The sequence below is a fragment of the Erythrolamprus reginae genome, chromosome 1 (genome assembly GCF_031021105.1).
Source record: "Erythrolamprus reginae isolate rEryReg1 chromosome 1, rEryReg1.hap1, whole genome shotgun sequence".
Taxonomy (NCBI): domain Eukaryota; kingdom Metazoa; phylum Chordata; class Lepidosauria; order Squamata; family Dipsadidae; genus Erythrolamprus; species Erythrolamprus reginae.
The window spans coordinates 180,828,364-180,846,524 of record NC_091950.1 but is presented as its reverse complement, the minus strand read 5'-3'; the positions used below and the strand labels follow the sequence as shown (position 1 = coordinate 180,846,524).

General features: G+C 45.5%; 1 protein-coding gene across 6 annotated transcripts in view; it reads left to right on the top strand.

Annotated features, from left to right (window-relative positions):
- The window catches only part of ACVR1 (activin A receptor type 1), a 115,921-nt gene that overhangs the window by 20,031 nt on the left and 77,729 nt on the right, over positions 1-18,161 (top strand). The window contains exon 1 of one of the 6 annotated variants that reach the window (XM_070731550.1): positions 2,700-2,718. The exons of the other annotated variants lie outside the window; for them this stretch is intronic. The gene's annotated coding sequence lies outside the window, so the exon portion shown is untranslated. Of the gene's footprint in view, positions 1-2,699; positions 2,719-18,161 lie in introns of those variants that run through there. 6 annotated transcript variants of the gene reach the window in all.

The following is an 18,161-nucleotide window of genomic DNA, read 5'->3' as shown; positions in this document are numbered from 1 at the left end:
TCTCTTAATAGGGGACTAAAACATCTGTTAATTACTGCAACTTGTCTTGTTTACTTAGCTGTTTTTGGGGTCCTGGATTTGAAAATCAGTCTATCTGAATGCAACTAATTAACAGGATTTAGCAAGGAAGAAGCTTTTCTACATGGGAAGGCAGGAATCTGGCTTATTTTAAGAAATGGAACTAGGTTGGTGTAGTGGTGTAGACACCAGGCTAGAAAGCAGGAGACTATGTGTTGTAGTCCTGCCTTAGGCATAAGAGCCCTGCTGGGTAATTTCAGGCCAGTCACCCTCAATCCAATTCACCTCACAAGATGGTGGTTGTGGGGAAAAGAGGAGGTTAAAGGAATATTAAATTAAGTTAAGTTTATTAGATTTGTATGCCGCCCCTCTCCGAAGAATCGGGGCGGCATAAATTGCCTTGTTATAAAACAATAAAGGGATTGAAAAAAAACAACTCTGTAAAACTATAGCTGGAGATACTTGTGGAAAAAATTATGCCTTTGCTTTTAAAAAAAAAATTCAAAAGAAAAATGAAAAACTTGAATCTAGCCGAGCTGCTCTTCCATTCAAATGAGAGGAAAAAAATCAGCTTTTTTCCTATCAATGTACTTAGAAACAATTTTTTTTTCACCTAAGAACAATAAAATGAGTTATCTTTCTCCCCCCTTCAAAAAAAAAAAGCCAGGGTGAGTTTTAATCAACTGCATGAATTATCAACTCCCTTTTCTCTTAATGTAAAGAGTTATGTACAGCTATGCTAACGGGAATTAATTTATAGGCAACTTAATAAAGTAATTGCACTCTTGCAAATTCTTTTGTGGCTTTTGTTGGGAACCTGATGAAAAGTGTTTAGATATAGCAACCTGATGATCTAAAATGAGGTGAGCTGCTTATTTGATTATTGATGGTGTTTGTTTTGTGGCCAGATGGGTACTGATTTATATCACGTAGTGTTAACATTGCACTGTTTTCACACATTAATCATTCAAAATTTTATAGGTCATATGCAGCCTTCACAAAGCTTGAAATGTCAACTTAAATGCAAACCACCTGTGACATAGGATGTTAAACAAGTCACCTGGACAGTCTTTTTCTGTATTGTGTAATCGAGATTCTGTTATACAGTGGTACCTCAAGATACGAACCCCTCGTCTTACGAACAACTCGTGATACGAACCTGGGGTTCAGAAAAATTTTGCCTCTTCTTATGAACTTTTTTCGAGTTACGAACCGGCGTTCGGAGACTGCTGGGAAGCCGCGCAGCTGTTTTAAAAGGTGACAGCCGGGCGGCGGGGCTTCCCAGAAGCCTCCCGAACGCCGGTTCGTAACTCGAACAAAGTTCGTAAGAAGAGGCAAAATTTTGCTGAACCCCGGGTTCGGTTCAGGAGGTTGCTGGGAAGCCCCCCAGGCCGGCTGCAACCTTTTAAAACACCCGCGCCGCTTCCCAGCTGTCTCCCGAAGCCGAACGCGGAAGTTCGGCTTTAGCGTTTGGCTTCAGGAGACATCTGCGAAGCGGCGCGGGTGTTTTAAAAGGTCGCAGCCGGCCTGGGGGGCTTGCCAGCACCCCCCGAACCCGCAAAGTATTTTTTAATTAATATTTTTGAAAAACCGTGGTATAGACATTTCGCGAAGTTCGAACCCGCGAAAATCGAGGGAACACTGTACTGCATTTTCTATTGCAAATGTGACTACAGAACTGTCTTTTGTGAACTAAGATTAAATATTGGATCCCACTTTGACATGGAGAGGGTCCTTTTCTCTTAATCATAGCTTTGGCTCTAACAGCTGCTGATATTGTATGGCGGAACTGTGCAGAGCAGTGTTAGAAGCAGACTAAAAGTGTGCTGAGACATCCTTTTTTGCAAATACAAACATGTTATTGTATTGACGTTGGTTAATTTTGCTTCCATAGAGCTGAACTGGTGGTGAGAACAGGCCTGAAGGCCTTGTCTGAATTATAGCTATAAAAGTGAGTCATGAGATCAAGTTTCAACACAGCTTCCTAGCTCTCTGCGGAGACTGCTGCTGAGCAACTAAAATGTGTAGAGCCGTAGAGCCTCTAAAGAGATTTGCTAAACTTTTTTTGTGCTGTGCGTGCACTTTCTTCCCACTTCAGTCTGTTGTAGCAGTCAGTTGTATTATGTCTGGAACCCTTGGCTCTCTTCATAGTATGTTTATTCAGTTTAATCCTCTGAGCAGATTTGGAATCTAAGTGTATGCCATTAAAAGTGAATGGCAGGTACCTCAGAATTGATTGGAAAGGTTGAAATGAGGTGGGGGAAAGGCTCGCTTGGAAGATGGTACATATGTCTTCTGCCTTTTTTGTTTCTCTTTAAAGACTTCCCTTTTACAGAAGGAACAATGATTGTTGTTGACTTTTTAAAATTATTTCCTCCACCAAATAATTTGCGTTATAGAAACATTCTGGATTTGTTTGAACATTTGACCCGAAGTAGATCAGAATCTACTTGATGTGATCTACTTTTAAAATAAAAACAAATATAGACATTAATTATTTGTGCTCTTTTCAGAAAACTCCGAAGGAACTGTTGGGAACGGCCATGAAAAATTCATAATCTTTGTTTGGGCCTTAGTACTGTAGTTAGATCTTGAGGGGCTATTTTGCAGGGTGGATCTTCCAATAAGAAAACAAAAAACATGCCAGAACATCTTTCATCTGAAGGTGCTCATTTGGATTAGACCTGATCTTTTTTTATGGTGAGCCAAGCAGTTTTCCAAGTAAATCCACAATTCTGGGGAACACTGAAGGGGGGGCGGGGGGGGGGGCTAAAGAAAAGTTTGGACAAAAAAAATATCTCTTCCTCCATTTCACTCTATTTCTCCCTCCCTCTTTCTCTCTCTTCCTTCCTTCCCTTCTTTCTCTCCATCCCTCTTTCTTTCTCTCTTTTTTGCTCTCTTTCTCTCTCTCCCTCCTTCCCTCCCTCTATGTCTTTCCCTCTCCTTCCTTCCCCCCTTTCTTTCTCTCTCTCTCTTGCTTTCTTTCCCTCTCTTTCTCTTGCTTTCTTTCTCTCATTCTCTCTCCCCTCCTTTTTCTCTCTCTTTCTCTCTCGTTCACCACGCCAGCAACAGAGAGAAAAAGAAAGAGCGAGAGAGAGCCGGAGAGAGAGTGGAGTGCGCAGCAGCCATCAGCCTCCTCGCCCTCCCAGACGTCCCCAGCGCCCGGCCTCGCGCCGCCTCCCGTTAGCCCGGCCGAAAGCCACACAGTCCCGGACTCCCGGATCACTCGCTTCTCCGGCCAGCGCGGCGCTTTCCTGGGCAGATGGCTTTGCTGACCAGAGAAGCGAGCGATCCGGGAGTCCGGGACTGTGTGGCTTTGCGCCATGAAGAGAAAACGGCAGCAGGGAAAAGTCGGCCGTTTTCTCTTCATGGCGCAAAGCCACACAGTCCCGGACTCCCGGATTGCTCGCCCCAAGGCAGGAGGCGGGGGCGGAGGAGAGTGGGCGGATCGGGCGGGCAATGGGGCAGGGCGGAGAAGCCAGGGGTGCGTTTGGCCGGAGGCACCGTGGGGAGGCAGGGGCAGGGAGGTGCGGCAGTAGGTGCCTCCGGCCAAACGCACCCCTGGCTTCTCCGCCCTGCCCCATTGCCCGCCCGATCCGCCCACTCTCCTCCTTCGCCGCCTCCTGCCTTGGGGCGAGCATTCCAGGAGTCCGGGACTGTGTGGCTTTGCGCCATGAAGAGAAAACGGCCGACTTTTCCCTGCTGCCGTTTTCTCTTCATGGCGCAAAGCCACACAGTCCCGGACTCCCGGATCGCTCGCTTCTCCGGTCACCTACTGCCGCACCTCCCTGCCCCTGCCTCCCCACGGTGCCTCCGGCCAAACGCGCCCCTGGCTTCTCCGCCCTGCCCCATTGCCCGCCCGATCCGCCCACTCTCCTCCGCTGCCTCTCGCTGCGGCACACCTGACGGTGTCTTGCGGCACACTAGTGTGCCACGGCACACCGGTTGGGAAACGCTGCTTTAGAGTGCTATTCTTGCTATTGCGTTTGCAAGTATTGAACCCAACTACAAGCTCAGCAAACCTATGCTTGAAAAGGGTGCAATATTTCGGCTATTTTGACTGTGTGCCTTAGTTAGTATGAAAAACACTTTCTCACTAGATCAAACCTTTGCATGTGAAGTGGTGATGTAAAAGAGACTGTCTTTTTTATTATCTGGACAGACCCTTTCCGGGTTACTTTTAGATTTGCAATTAGATTGGCGATTCTGAAGAAGGGAAGGGTTGGTTAAAATGTTTCAAGATGGGGTTGTTTTTGTTCTGGATATAACAGAGAGAGAACGAGAGAGAAAACAAAGCCGGGAATATAAGTGGATTGGGGGGTAGGAGGGAGGGGAAGTTGTAGGACACATGTGGGAGAGTAGTGGGGTATACCATCCTGAGATGTTGGCAGCAACTAAATAACAGTTTTTAAGACCATCAATAAAGCCATCCTTCTGAATCATAAGGACACTTTTTTCCCTATCTGCTCATGTCAGCACCAGGGGACTGTTCTTGATACTTAGGTCATTGGCCTGCATTGTCTAATATTGTCATATCTCACAAACCAAGGATGACACAGGGAGTTACCGGTACATCTGGGTAGCTTCTTTATTATTCTTTGCCTACAGACAGAATCTTGCCAGACTAAAACAACTATCTACATAATATAGACATTTTAGTTAACTCTGGAAGTACACTTTATGAACTACTAGGGGGAGTTGTCTTTGCTTCTCCTAGCCTACCTTCTCCTAGCCTCTCCTGCCTCTTTGCCCTCTCAAAAGCACTTTCTCCCTCCTAGGACTCCAGACTACATACCACAAGTAGGATAATTCTGTATTGTTCAAACACCCCTCATAAAACTGTGGGGAGATCTTTTGGAGCTGTGGAGTAAAATGCCATAAGTTCTGCAACTCTCATGTCATTATATTACATTCCTAGGAAACAATAAGAATCCTTGAATGTTGCTTAAGTTCTGTAATGAGTTGGACGAAGAAGAACATTCCTTAATTAAATTCAAACAATATGGAAATGCTGGGGGTAAATAGGATATTAAACCTCAGGGAATTGAGGTTCAGCAGCTGGTTGCAGTCTTGTGAAAGTGCAGGTCCACAATGAGGGAATGTTCCTTCACCTTCTGGATTTGCAAATGATGTGAGCAATGTGTTTGCTTAATTAAGTGCCAGTTGAAGCCATTCATGATGACAATAGGATTTTGGTGATGATTAGTCAGTTATCTCCTTACATCCTGCAAAATACCCTATGTGTGTCTAAAAAAAGGTGACTGGTGCATGATGTGAGAAAGGGGCTTGTCAAGAAAAGGTGCATAGATCACATTGTGCTTGTACTGACAGATTTCCACTACACACCAGTTGGTATTACAGTACTAGTCCTCAACTTACAACAGTTCATTCAATGACTATGTGCATGCATGGGGATGGGGGAAGATTGTGTGCATGTGCAGAGGGCAGTGCAGGGTGTGTGTGCATGCATGTGGGGGAGGGAATGGGTGTGGGGATTTGCGCATGTGCTAGCACACGCACACACACACACTTTTGGCATGCGAACCAAAAAAGGTTCGCCATCACTGGTCTAAACTGTCTTCACATCTTAGATCTGCAGAAGTGGCACTTCTGAAGATGCCATAATTGTTCACGGCTCATTCTTGTAGTACATCAGTCTCCTATATAAATGTTCCAGAAAATCTGCAAAGAGGCATCTGTTCCACCAGACTCTTAACTGTTAATTTATTTTAGTGTTCATTTTATTATTGTTTTTAATTTTCTATATACCGTTTGCTAGCTGCGGTTAACTGCTGTTAGTTGCCTTTTAAAATTTCTATTTTATTTTTATTGTTGTTAATGAATTCAGAAAGCAGAAAGAAAAAAAATAAGGCAAGACGGAAAAGAAAAATGGCATATATCAGGGGTTCTCAAACTCCTGTCCGTGGACTGGCACTGGGCCGTGGCATGCCAGAAACAGGCCATGCAAACAACAAGGCCCCATCTGCAGAATAAAAGCAGCATGCAAAACCATGTCCCCTCGGGTCCACGGAAAAACCTCTCCAGAGAACCGGACCCAGGAGCCCACAGGTTTGGGGGCCACTGGTATAAATTCATAAATGATAGGAGCCAGTTTTGTCAAGTGGTTAAGAGTAGAAACTGAAACTCAGCATTTTAGTTCCACCTTTGGTTTAAAAGTACAGTAATACCTTGTCTTACGAACCTAATTGGTTCCCGGGGGAGGTTCGTAAGGCGAAAAGTTCATAAGACGAAACATTGTTTCCCATAGGAAACAATGTAAAATGAATTAATGCGTGAAAGGAAAAAAAACGCAAAAAAACGCCGCCGCCCGGCTGTCACCTTTTGAAACAGCCGGGCGCTTCTCAGCATTCTCCCAATGCCGAATCCGGAAGTTCGGCAAAAGTTTGGGTTCAGGTGGCCGCCGAGAAGCCCCGCTGCCCGGCTGTCGCCTTTTGAAACAGCCGGGGGGTTTCTTGGCGTCCTCCCGAACTCGACCGCCAAACCCGAACTTTGCCAAACTTCCGGGTTTGGCGTTCGGGAGGCTGCCGAAAAGCCCCGCCACCCGGCTGTCGTCTTTTGAAACAGCCGGGGGGTTTCTCGGCGGCCTCCCAAACGCCGAACCCGGAAGTTCGGGTTTGGCATTCAGGTTCGGGAGGATGTCAAGAACCCCCCCGGCTGTTTCAAAAAGCGACAACCAAGCGGTGGGGCTTCTCGGCGGCCACCCGAACCTGAACTTTTGCCGAACGTCTGGGTTTGGCATTCGGGAGGCCGCCGAGAAGCCCCGCGGCCCAGTTGTCATCTTTTGAAACAGCCGGGGGGGGGGGGGGGGCTTCTTGGCGGCCTCCTGAATGCCGAATCCGGAAGTTCAGGTTTGGCGTTCGCGTTCAGGAGGATGCTGAGAAGCCCCGCCGCCCGGCTGTTAGCTTTTCAAAAGAGCCACGGAGCTGTCGGGCTGGTCAGGAGGCTGGAAAGGAGGTGGGGAATCCCAATAGGGAATTCCATGGGCGGAGCTTTGACGTCACAAAGATGTCCTTCCTGGAGTCCACGTTTTGGACGGCCAGGAAGGACCTCTTTGTTAGATTGCAACACTGCGATTTACTTGAGCTAACTGCTAGCTGTAGTTCCACAGTTCAAATCTCACCACCAGCTCAAGGTTGACTCAGTCTTCCATCCTTCTGAGGTGGGTAAAATGAGGACCCAGATTGTTGGGGGCATTAGGTTGATTCTGTAAACCGTTTAGAGAGGGCTAAATCTCTAAATGCTATTGCTAAATGCTGTTGCTACCTCAGTTTCAAATAGCTTGCCTGTGAAGGAGGGAGTTCCTGTACATTTAGGATTTGTAGTAAAGACAGGGGCCTGCCTGCCTTGTATGTCGTATGGAGTGAGATACAGCATGCCTTGAATTGATGCTGTGGTTCCGATTGTCTTCTTCTCAATTCATTATTTTGCTGTAAGCTGCTCATAATTGCTTCAAAACAACACAGGTGGCGAATAAATGTAATACATACATAACATACATATGTACATACATACATACATGGCTGCTCTTTCTTGGAAAACCGCATTGGTGTTAAATACACCCACAATTTCTTGTTGACTGTGGCTAGCTGCATGCATAGCTTCTCTATTCCGTATTGATTCTACAGAGGCCCTGAGGTTTGATTTTGATAGAAATGACACCGGAGACAGCTGTCTGTTAAGGCTGGTCATGCATGCTAGCTTCATTGATGAGAAAGATGTCTGGCGCCAGGATACACATTAATAATAATATTTCAGTAAAGGGCTCTTTAATTTCCTCTTATTAAGCTCCCTGACATGCTAGTCAGCATTCAAAGGCTTTCAGCTCCTCCCTCTCAAACACTTCTGTCCGTAATGTTGGTGTTGAAGACGGAAGTATTATATTTATCTCTCTGTTTTGAAAGGAGGACAAAAAAGACAGCATATTTTGAGACTCTTATCAAGAGCTAAAAGGGAAATAAGAGTTTCATTAAAAATCTAGCTAGCCAGCAGGAAACATGTTTATCTAATCATTTGTTTATGTGGAAAAGAATAAAAGTTTTGTTCCCTCTAAGCAAGTGCAATATTTTTTCCCCTTTTCCTCTCGAGGATTGCTATACTTCCAGATGTTGTTTGGATTCTTGATAATGAATAGGGGAATTTTTTTTTAATGATAATAACAGAGTCAGACTGGCTGGTTCTGTTTTGTCAGGGAAATAGAGAGATAAAAACTCCATTAATGGTGTGTGCTTTGCCTAAGTAACTAATAAAACAATGCCTTCTTCACTGGAAATATATCCAGAGATTGGCAGAGATCAGTGCCAAGAGCATAAAGTGACAGCTGGACAGGCTGATGTTGTCTTTGTGAGGCAAAAATGATGGGTGTGAAGAGAAGGTTGTTAATGATGTAAGAACTTTGCAAGTTTTTCGGTACAACCTTTTTCTATCCTATTGGTTAACTAGTTATTAGTGCTATCACTATATATATATATATAGGTATTCCTCGACTTATGACCAAAATTAAGTCCAGAACATCTGAGACCAGGCAAGGTGGTGACTGATGCCTAATTGTATGCCCCCCCCCCCCCACGGTTCAATGAAATCATGCAGCCATTAAGTAAATCCATTGACTTTGTTTGTCAGAAGATGATTGGGAAGATCAGAGATGGTGAATATATGACCCAGGGGCACTGCAAAACTCATAAGTGCATGTCAGTTGCCAAGCACCCAAATTTTGATCATATGACCAGGGCATGCAACAATGGTCATAAGTGTCTTCCTAGATCCACAGCTGAGATTGGATCAACATCTGTCAGCTGTGGCTAGGGGGGAATCCTAGCACAAGTCTGTTTGCGCACCAATTGTGGCCCTACCTGGGCCAGGAGGCACTTTGCACGGTTACTCATGCTCTTATCACCTCACGGCTCAACTATTGCAATGCGCTCTACATGGGGCTACCCCTGAAAAGTGTTCAGAGACTTTAATTGGTCCGGAATGCAGCCGCACGAACTATCGTGGGTGCACCTAGGTACACATACATATCACAGCAATACTCCGTGAGCTGCACTGGCTCCCAATCAATCTCCGGACGCAATACAAGGTATTGATTATCATCTATAAAGCCCTACATGGCTTAGGGCCAGACTATCTTCTGGACCATCTTCTGCCGCATAGCTCCCAGTGACCGATAAGGGCCCACAGACTTGGCCTTCTCCGGATCCCACCATTTAAAGAATGTTGGATGAAGGGGCTGCTGGGAAGGGCCTTCTCTGTGGCGGTTCTGGCTCTCTGGAACCAGCTCCCTCTGGAGACCTATATCCTTCCCACCCTACTGGTTCTCCTGAGGCCATTGATTGCATCTGATACTGTCCAGATCCGGTCATGAGTGATATTGAAAGATACTGTATGTGTGGTTTTATTAGAGTTCTAATTAAGTATTTTAAATTGCTTTTTATGTTGTTTTTTGTTGGAAGCTGTTCAGACTCCTTTGGGAGTTGGGCAGCATGTAAGTTTGATAAACAAACAAACAGATGTGAGGAACAGATGTAAGGTCTCCTTTTCATAAAAAAAGACATGCCACTGTAACTTTCAATGGTTGCTTTCACAGGACTAGACTCAAAAGTTGGAAAACATCTTCTTCCAACCTGTATCTGATTAGCCTGTTAGATAACAGTCTGTAACCTCCTTCAAAGAATCGTCACCCTGTAATGGATTGATTTTAGAATAGCAATAGCACTTAGACTTATATACACAGCCAGTTTGTGGCAAAAATGGGCCCTTTTGGGGATCCTAAGCTCTCTGCGCATTGCATTTTCGCCCTCCCCAGATGTACTCTGCAGGCCAAAAATGGACATGTTTTTGGCAAAAACAGGGCATACGGAGCACTGCAGGGTGCTTCTGGGGACCAGGGATTTGTATTTGTAGATTAGATTTGTATGCCGCCCCGAGTCTTCGGAGAGGGGCAGCATACAAATCTAATAAATAAATAAACAAACAAACAAACACATACATACATACATACATAACATGCGGAGGCCAAAAACTCTTTCTTGTTTTCCTCCTGTAAATTTGGGTGTGTCTTATAAGTCTGAAAAATACGGTAAATCCAATTCTGCTTAGCTGTTTGAGGATCAGCCATCAAAATAATCTTAGATACATCAGTACCAATCTGTATTTAGATTTATGAACTTCCATTAAAAAATCTTGGAACAGTTGCTAAACCACAATGGGTTAGGCTTGGAACATCATCTGAACCCAGGCCATTAAAGGATTCTACCAAGATTAATCACAGTCTATCACCATTATTATTATTATTATTATTTGGATTTGTATGCCGCCCCTCTCCGAAGACTCGGGGCGGCTCACAACAAGTGTAAAACAAATCATAAATAATTCAATTAATTAAAATATTTAAAGATTTAAAAAAACCCATATACTAACAGACACACACACAGGCATACCATGTATAAATTAAATGCTTGTGCATTAAACCATCACATGGCAGGTGGCCCAAACAAGGAAAGGGGAGTTAGCTTATTGTGTAGTTTCCCTTCTCTCCAGACCAATAGATTGGAATTAATAATGGTGTAAAATATGGGGCGTTTCTATTTCAGTACTGCTTCTACTCATAGTTTTTCTCCACCACGTGCACAATTAGTGTCAATTCCAATTAGACCCCCTTAATTTGGAGAATGTTAAGGAATATGCAGAGTGATCCCTGAGTTATCAAGGATACACATGTGTAAAGGAAACGTGGAATCCTAGCAGATATCCAATAGATAGTCAGGAGATATGAATAATGGTTCAGTCATACAAACCAGCTATATTAAAGCATATAAAACAGTATTTACTGTAGCAAATATTGTAGTCAAGTTAAACAGTCCAGTCATACACAGTCAAATCAGTCAATAACTCTCAATATTACAAGCCTTATTTATACAGCTTACAAATACATAAACCATCATTGAACGCATAGTTCTTACTATAGCAGTCAGCAATACCAAACAGAAATAACAGAGACAGAGAGAGACAAAGTCATGCTTCTGGCTCTCTCTTAATGGAATTTCCAACACTAACTCTTAAAGCTATAGTGCTTCAATACATACAAGCATCCATTGTTAGCTTATTTGTATGTAAGTACGTATGTAGCCTGTTTATTGTCTTTTGGGGACAGTATTGCTTTCTCCCCACCCCCCAAAAAGGCACATTGGCCTTTTTTTTAAACCAGAAAAACTGCAAGTTGTCTTTATTTCCTTCCTTTTGTGTGAGGATTAAGATTTCCCAAGTAATTTTGAAATATGGGAAGAAATTATCAGAACTGGACAGGAACTTTCTATATTTTGAAGGCTGCTTCAAGGTTGTTTCCCTGTCAAAATTACAAGGCAATTTCCTTCATAATGGAAGAAAAAACATAATTTTATTGGTTTTTCCAAAAGCTGCTACAGTTCTAAGATAAAAAGGAAATGAAAAAGCACACATTGATTTCTGGGATGACGTCATATTGGATAAGTGATAAGTGATAAGTTGTTATTGTATGCTTTGTCCCACAGTCAAAACCCAAGGAATTGAATAAAATATCAATACAAATAATTGTAATAAAAACATAGAGAAGAAGAACTGCTTTTTGTTATCTGTTCCTAGATCCTAAATCTAATCAAGACTAAAATGACAACTAAAACATTTATTTACTTACAATTTAAGTAATATAGGACTTAGTTTTGTTCAAAAGTTTTTAAAGGTCTACCTTGAAAAGAGCTGATAACTTCATGAACAAAATTCATGTAGAAATGCTTACTGATTTATATCTCCTTGCAGTGTGACAACTCATAATGGCACATACAATATAAGGAAAAATTAAAGCATTTATATGGTATCTATGGTTGCTAAGAGTTGTTGGCACGTAATGATACATTTAAAATTACACTAATCAAAACCAATCCACACCAAGATATTAAGATCAAAACATATTTTGATCATTTAAGTATGAAATTTATATTTATATTAAACATCAATATGGATCTAAAATATGGGCAATATACAGCATCAGTGGAAGCCTCTCCAAAATATCTCAGTTGCCATATTAAATTGAATGTGAAAATGTTTTGATTCAATATAAACACATCAACTGAGATATTTTGGTTTTCCCCCCCAATTTTTTTCCATTTTGTTTTCAACTGAGATATTTTGGAGAGACTTCTATGACATGCTATGTACTGCCCGTATTTTATATCATAGAATTCTTTATTCTTTATTGGCCAAGCGTAATTGGACACACAAGGAATTTGTCTTTGGTGCATGTGCTCTCAGTGTACATAAAAGAAAATATGCATTTGTCAAGAATCATGATTGTCATAGGGGTCAAATAAGCAATGAAGAAACAATCCATTAATAAAAAATCTGGAGGATACAAGCAACACGTTTCAGTCATACAGTCGTAAGTGGGAGGAGATGGGTGATAGGAATGATGAGAAAAAAAATAGTACTAATAATAGTGCAGATTTAGTAAATAGTTTGACAGTGTTGAGGGAATTATTTGTTTAGCAATGGAAGTATGAATGGAAGTATCTGTATAGATATTTGTCATTTATCTGTCATACTTAGTTGAGTGTCTTCAACTTCCTAGGGCAGTGATGGCAAACCAAAGGTGGCACTTGGAGCCATATTTGCTGGCACACAAACCATTGGCTTAGCTCAGCTCCAGCATGGCCAGCTGATTTTTGGCTCGCATGGAGGCTCTGGGAGGGCATTTTCGGTTTCTGGAGGGACCCTGGTGGGAACGGGGGAGACGTTTTTGCCTTCTCCGTACTGAAGGAGTGGGTCCAGCAGTCACATGGGTTGCTCCTGTCCAATCCGGTGGAACTGAGCCTAGTATTAAAAAAGACTGCTGGATCCGCCCCTTCCCCAGAATTCGCTCAGTTCGCATCCTCGGATGTTGTGTGAATGCTCGTTCCTCTCTATAAAACACCTTCCCTTCGATCTCTCTTCAATAGCAAGTAAGTTTTTTCCATTACTTAGCTTGCCGGCAGTTTCTTTCTCAGCCCTACAGGGCTTTGAGTTGGGGGAGAAGTTAGCGGCTCAGCCATTCGCGGTTTTTTCCCTCCGTGCTGCAGCCGCGGCCGTTTTGTTAATTCCGGCCTTGGAGGTCCTGCCGAGAGCAAGCTTTATTCTTTCGACTAAAAATAATTAAGGGCTATTTACCTCCCGCGGTGTGGGACTTGATTTGTCTCCCGGGCTTAGTCGCTCCTATTTCAAATAACGGAGCAGTTATTTTGGCGCCAAGGCTCTGACGCCCAGTAAGTTGCACTTTCGGTTCTGCCCTAAGGGGTCGGCCATTAGTGCCTACAGCCCGCCGCCTGACCCTGGAGTCGTCGCTGTGAGTTCCCTCGGGCCTATTCTCCACGGAAGTGGCCTCCAACCAGTGTGCCTTGGTTTTTCTTAAAGTTAAGTTAGCGAGGCCTGCCACGCTGCACTTAAGGACATGAACTCTTGGTACCGTCCAGGATTGCCTCTTAAGGCGCAGCAGCTCCTGAGCCTAGGAGCAGGGTCACCTATCCTCTTGGGAATTCCACAAAATAATTCTTCTCCCCCCTATTTTTATTGGCTCAAGCCTTGTCTTCTGTAATTGCTCAGACTATGGCTTCCCTTCCCAAGAGAGGCACTACCAAAGGTTCCTAAGAGGTGAGGCCTACTGGTAATCCTTCTGAGCTTCCCCAGGCCTCTTCCTCCTCTTTCTCAGGCTCTCAACCTTTAGCCAAGCCCACTAGGGCTGAGAAGAGAAGGGACCTAGCCCTACAAAAAATAATGATAAATCAGCCTAACGTTTTAAGGTGCAGGCCCAAATGCATATCAACCCTACCTCCCGGAGGCCTCTAACCTGCCTCCCTCCTGGGTACCTGGGCTATCCCTGGATGAGCCAAACCTAAATCCACCCCTATCTAACCTATGGGGTTTTAGGTCCAGAGGAGCCAGTTATTACCGAGGATTTCCCCCAGCAGAACCTGTTCAGGGCCTCAGGGATCCTCAGGCTTTTCCGGCTGATATTTCTTCCTTGCCTCCGGAGTTTCAGTCTATCTTGACTATTCTGACTAACACTATTGATGCTAGACTCTCATCTTTAAATGTACCCCCTCTGTCTCATCCTTCCTCTCGCTCCTCCCGTCCCGTGAGTTTTTCTCCTTCCTACAGAGCCCCAGTCATGGAGGCCTCTGACTCCTCTCAGGAAGAGGATGAGGACGTGGATGCAGAAGAGGATGATGACCCTTTCAACGTCTGTCGGAGGATGAGGAATCTCAGATTAAGATTCCAGCCCCAGCTGCTATTTTCCCTTCGCAGCTTTCAAATCCCTCCTGCTAAAAGCTAGAGTATCTACGGGGCTAGCCGGGCAAGAGAAGCAAGCTACTCCTTCCACAGACCCTCCAGAGGATAATCCTCCTTACTTCATGGAGGAACAGGAAGACAATGAGGTAATTCCTAGGCCCAAGTTGTTTAAGGATGCCTTGCTTCATCAGTGGGACCCCCCAACCATAGGCTTCACTCCCACTTCCAAGGACAAGAAGCTCCTATGAGGAACTCCTAACTTGTCCCAGGCCAGATGAATCAGTGAAGACGCTCCACTCAACTGCTGCCATGCCTGGCGAGGCAGAGGAGGTCCTCCGGCCAGAGGACAAACGACTTGATCAAATGCTCAAAAGAAGTCTTCTTGCAGACTCATGGGCCATTAAGAGTGCTGCTGCGGCATCCTCCTTTTCCAGAGCTATGCTCTTAGGGCTTCGTCAGCCCCAACTACACCTGCCCCCAGATGACTTACGGGGCCAACAGGATTTCAACAAAATCTTCGCAGCTACCCAATATATAGCAGAGGCTACTCTCCAATCTTCCAGATTTGCAGCCAGGTCAGTAGCAGCCTCCACAACGGCCAGAAGGCTTCTATGGCTCCGCCCTTGGCAGGCGGGGGCAAGACAGAAATGGCAGTTAGCTATGAGTCCACTGAAACGTAACCTCCTCTTCGGAGATCTTCTGGAACCTCTCCTTACGGAAAACGCAGACAAGAAATAGGTCTTGGGACCTACCACCAAGAAGGCCCCGAAACCGCAGTCTTTTCGGCGCACCGGGCGTCAGCAGGCTCAAGGCTTCGCTTTTCGCAAGAGCCCAGGTCAGTATTCCCCTCGCTTTCGATCCCAAACTAGAACCTCCAGGGGTAGAGGGTCCCGCTATCACAGAGGATCCTCTTCTACCAGAATTTCCAAAAGAACCAGATGGTAAGTTTCTCACCCGCCTTCGGGCGGTCGCCTAGCCTGGTTCTCTTCCGCCTGGCTCCGCTCTTGTAAGGACCCCTGGTTCATTGACTCAGTGGAAAGGGGCCTAAGGTTAGAGTTTATTTCTTCTCCTCCTAACCGTTTTATTTCTTGTTCCTCTCCCAGTTCCTCTCCATCTCGTATTCGAATGGAGGAGGCTATTTCTCATTGTTGACATTAGAGCTATTCAATCGGTCCCCTCTCTCCAGAGAGGTTTAGGCTTCTATTCCACCCTCCTTATGGTCCCCAAGACTTCTGGAGGCTGGAGAGCCATCTTGGACCTAAAGAAATTAAACCGCTTCATTAAATTTAGTAAATTCAAAATACACTCATTTTACCAGCTCTTCTTCGAGGAGTCTTTATGGTGTCTCTAGATCTCACTGAGGTCTACCTCCATATTCCCATTGCCAAGGTCCATAGGAGATTTATGCGCTTAGCCTTCAAAGCAGGCATTTTCAGTATAGGGCTATGCCTTTTGGGCTCTCCTCAGCTCCCAGAGTTTTCACTAAACCTTTGGGATCCTTGGCGGCTCATATCCGAGCCTTTCCCTTTCATTTTTTATGTTATTTAAATGACATTTTTAATTCATAGTAATTCCAGAGCTGGTGTAGCTGCAGACCTCTCCTCTACCATGTAGGTTCTACAGAACCATGGTTTTTTTCCATAAACCTTAACAAGAGTCATCTTGATCCATCCTCTTCCATCCTGCATCTGGGGCCTATCATTAATTCTGAGATATCCCAGGTTTTCTTCTCCTCTGAGAGAAAACGCAGCCTTTGGATCTCATTGCTCGCATCCTGCCCCAGCAATCTACCTCCATTGCCACCCTATCTTCCCTTTTGGGTTAATGGTGTCATGTCTTGGTATTGTCCCCTGGTCCTGTCTTCTCGCCAGGGTCCTTCAGGGGCTTCTATTACCATTCCAGAGTTCGGGCCACAGTATCTCGAATCGTCGCCTCACCATTCCACCGACGGTTCGCAGACCCCTCAAGTGGTGGACTTATCCAGCCCTAGACAAGGGATCTTCCTTCCGGTGCCCCGACCAGTTTGTAGTCACCACAGATGCCAGCCTCTCGGGCTGGGGAGCCCACGCCCAGGGTCTTTTAGCTCAGGGCACTTAGTCACCGGAGGAGGCTTCCAGGCCCACCAATTGGCTAGAATTAAGAGCCGTGTCTCTAGCTCCAAAACAATCCCAGTCTCACACTCCAACCAGCATGTGCTGATTTTCACCGACAATCTAGTCACCAAAAGCTATATTGGCAGACACGGAGACTCTAGATCCAAGGCCCTCATGAGGGAGGCCCTGAAGTTAGGCCTTTGGGCAGAGAAGAATCTCCAGTCGCTTCTAGTCGACCTCATCTCGGGGAGTCTCAACGTCCAAGCGGACTGGCTCTCGCGAGCGACCTTAGATCCAGGCGAGTGGAATCTCCATCAGTCACTATTCCACCAAATCTGCCTCAGGTTCGGCCATCCAGGGTTGGATCTATAGGCGGCCAAAGCCAATGCCCAGATCCCTCGCTTCATCCCCAGGTTCCCGTCTCCGGGAGCAGAGGCAATCAATGCTCTCAGGAGCCCTTGGCCTCCAGATCTATTGTATGCCTTCCCTCCAATTCCAATTCTGCCAGACGTGATCAACAAAATCCTCCTGGAGACGGCCCGAGTAATTCTGATTGCCCCTCACGGGTCTCGCAGACCATGATTCGCGGACCTCCAACAACGGTCCGTCCAGGACCCCTGGCGACTCCCAGTTCGGAGGATAGGTTGTGACAGGGGGCCTCCTTCCATCCGGACCTGAGTGGTCCCAACTCATCGCCTGGCTATTATCCGGAGGGACTTAGACCTGCGAGGGTTTGACCCGGACTCAGTGGAAATCATCCTGAAGTCTAGAAGAGGGTCTACCAAGGATCTACGACCATTCTTGGTCCAAATTCCATCAGGGTGTTCGCAGGAGGGTCTTTCTCCCCTGTGTCTTCCCATCCACAGGATAATCACCTTCCTCGGGAAAGGTTTTCCACCAGGGCCTCTCTACCAGCTCCATCCGCCGACTCCTGGCTGTCATTTCTTCCGTCTTGGCGGGGCCTCGCAGGCAGCCCCTCTGCTCCCTCCCAGAAATCCAAGAATTTCTAAGGGGAGTGGCCACCTCAGGCCTTCTAAAATCCACAGATATCCTACCTGGGTCTTGCCACGGGTTCTCTACTCTCTTTCTCAGACACCTTACGAACCCCTGAACTCTGCGTCCCTCAGGTACCTATCCTTTAAGATAGCATTCCTGGTGGCGATTACATCCGCCCGACGCATATCTGAGTTGGCAGCCCTTCTCTCAGAGTTTCACCTGGACAAGGTGGTTCTGTGTCTGGACCCCACCTTTCTACCAAAGGTTAGTTCCATGTCTCACAGATCTCAGGATATCATATTACCTTCCTTCTGTCTCCAACGAGAGCATCTCCTGGCTACTAGATGGCACACTCTGAATCTCCCTAGAGCGCCAAAGGTTTATATCCAACGCACAAGATCCATCCGGAGGTCTGAAGCACTCTTCAGGGTCGACCATTCCAGATCCTTGGGATCCAGAGTGTCTTCTACAGTAATAGGTCGTTGGATCAGAGGGACCATCTCTAAGGCCTACGAGACAGCTTCCCTCTCTATTCCAAGGAATATTACAGCGCATTCCACCAGAAGCGCTGCCACATCTGCCGCCTGGGCGACTCAGGCTCCGTTGGAAGAAGTCTGCAAAGCAGCCACTTGGGCCTCATCAAATTCCTTCATGCAGCACTACAAAATCGATTCGTACGCTTCAGCGGACGCTGCCTTCGGCAGTAGAGTACTCCAATCCGTTATCTTTCACGATAGCAAT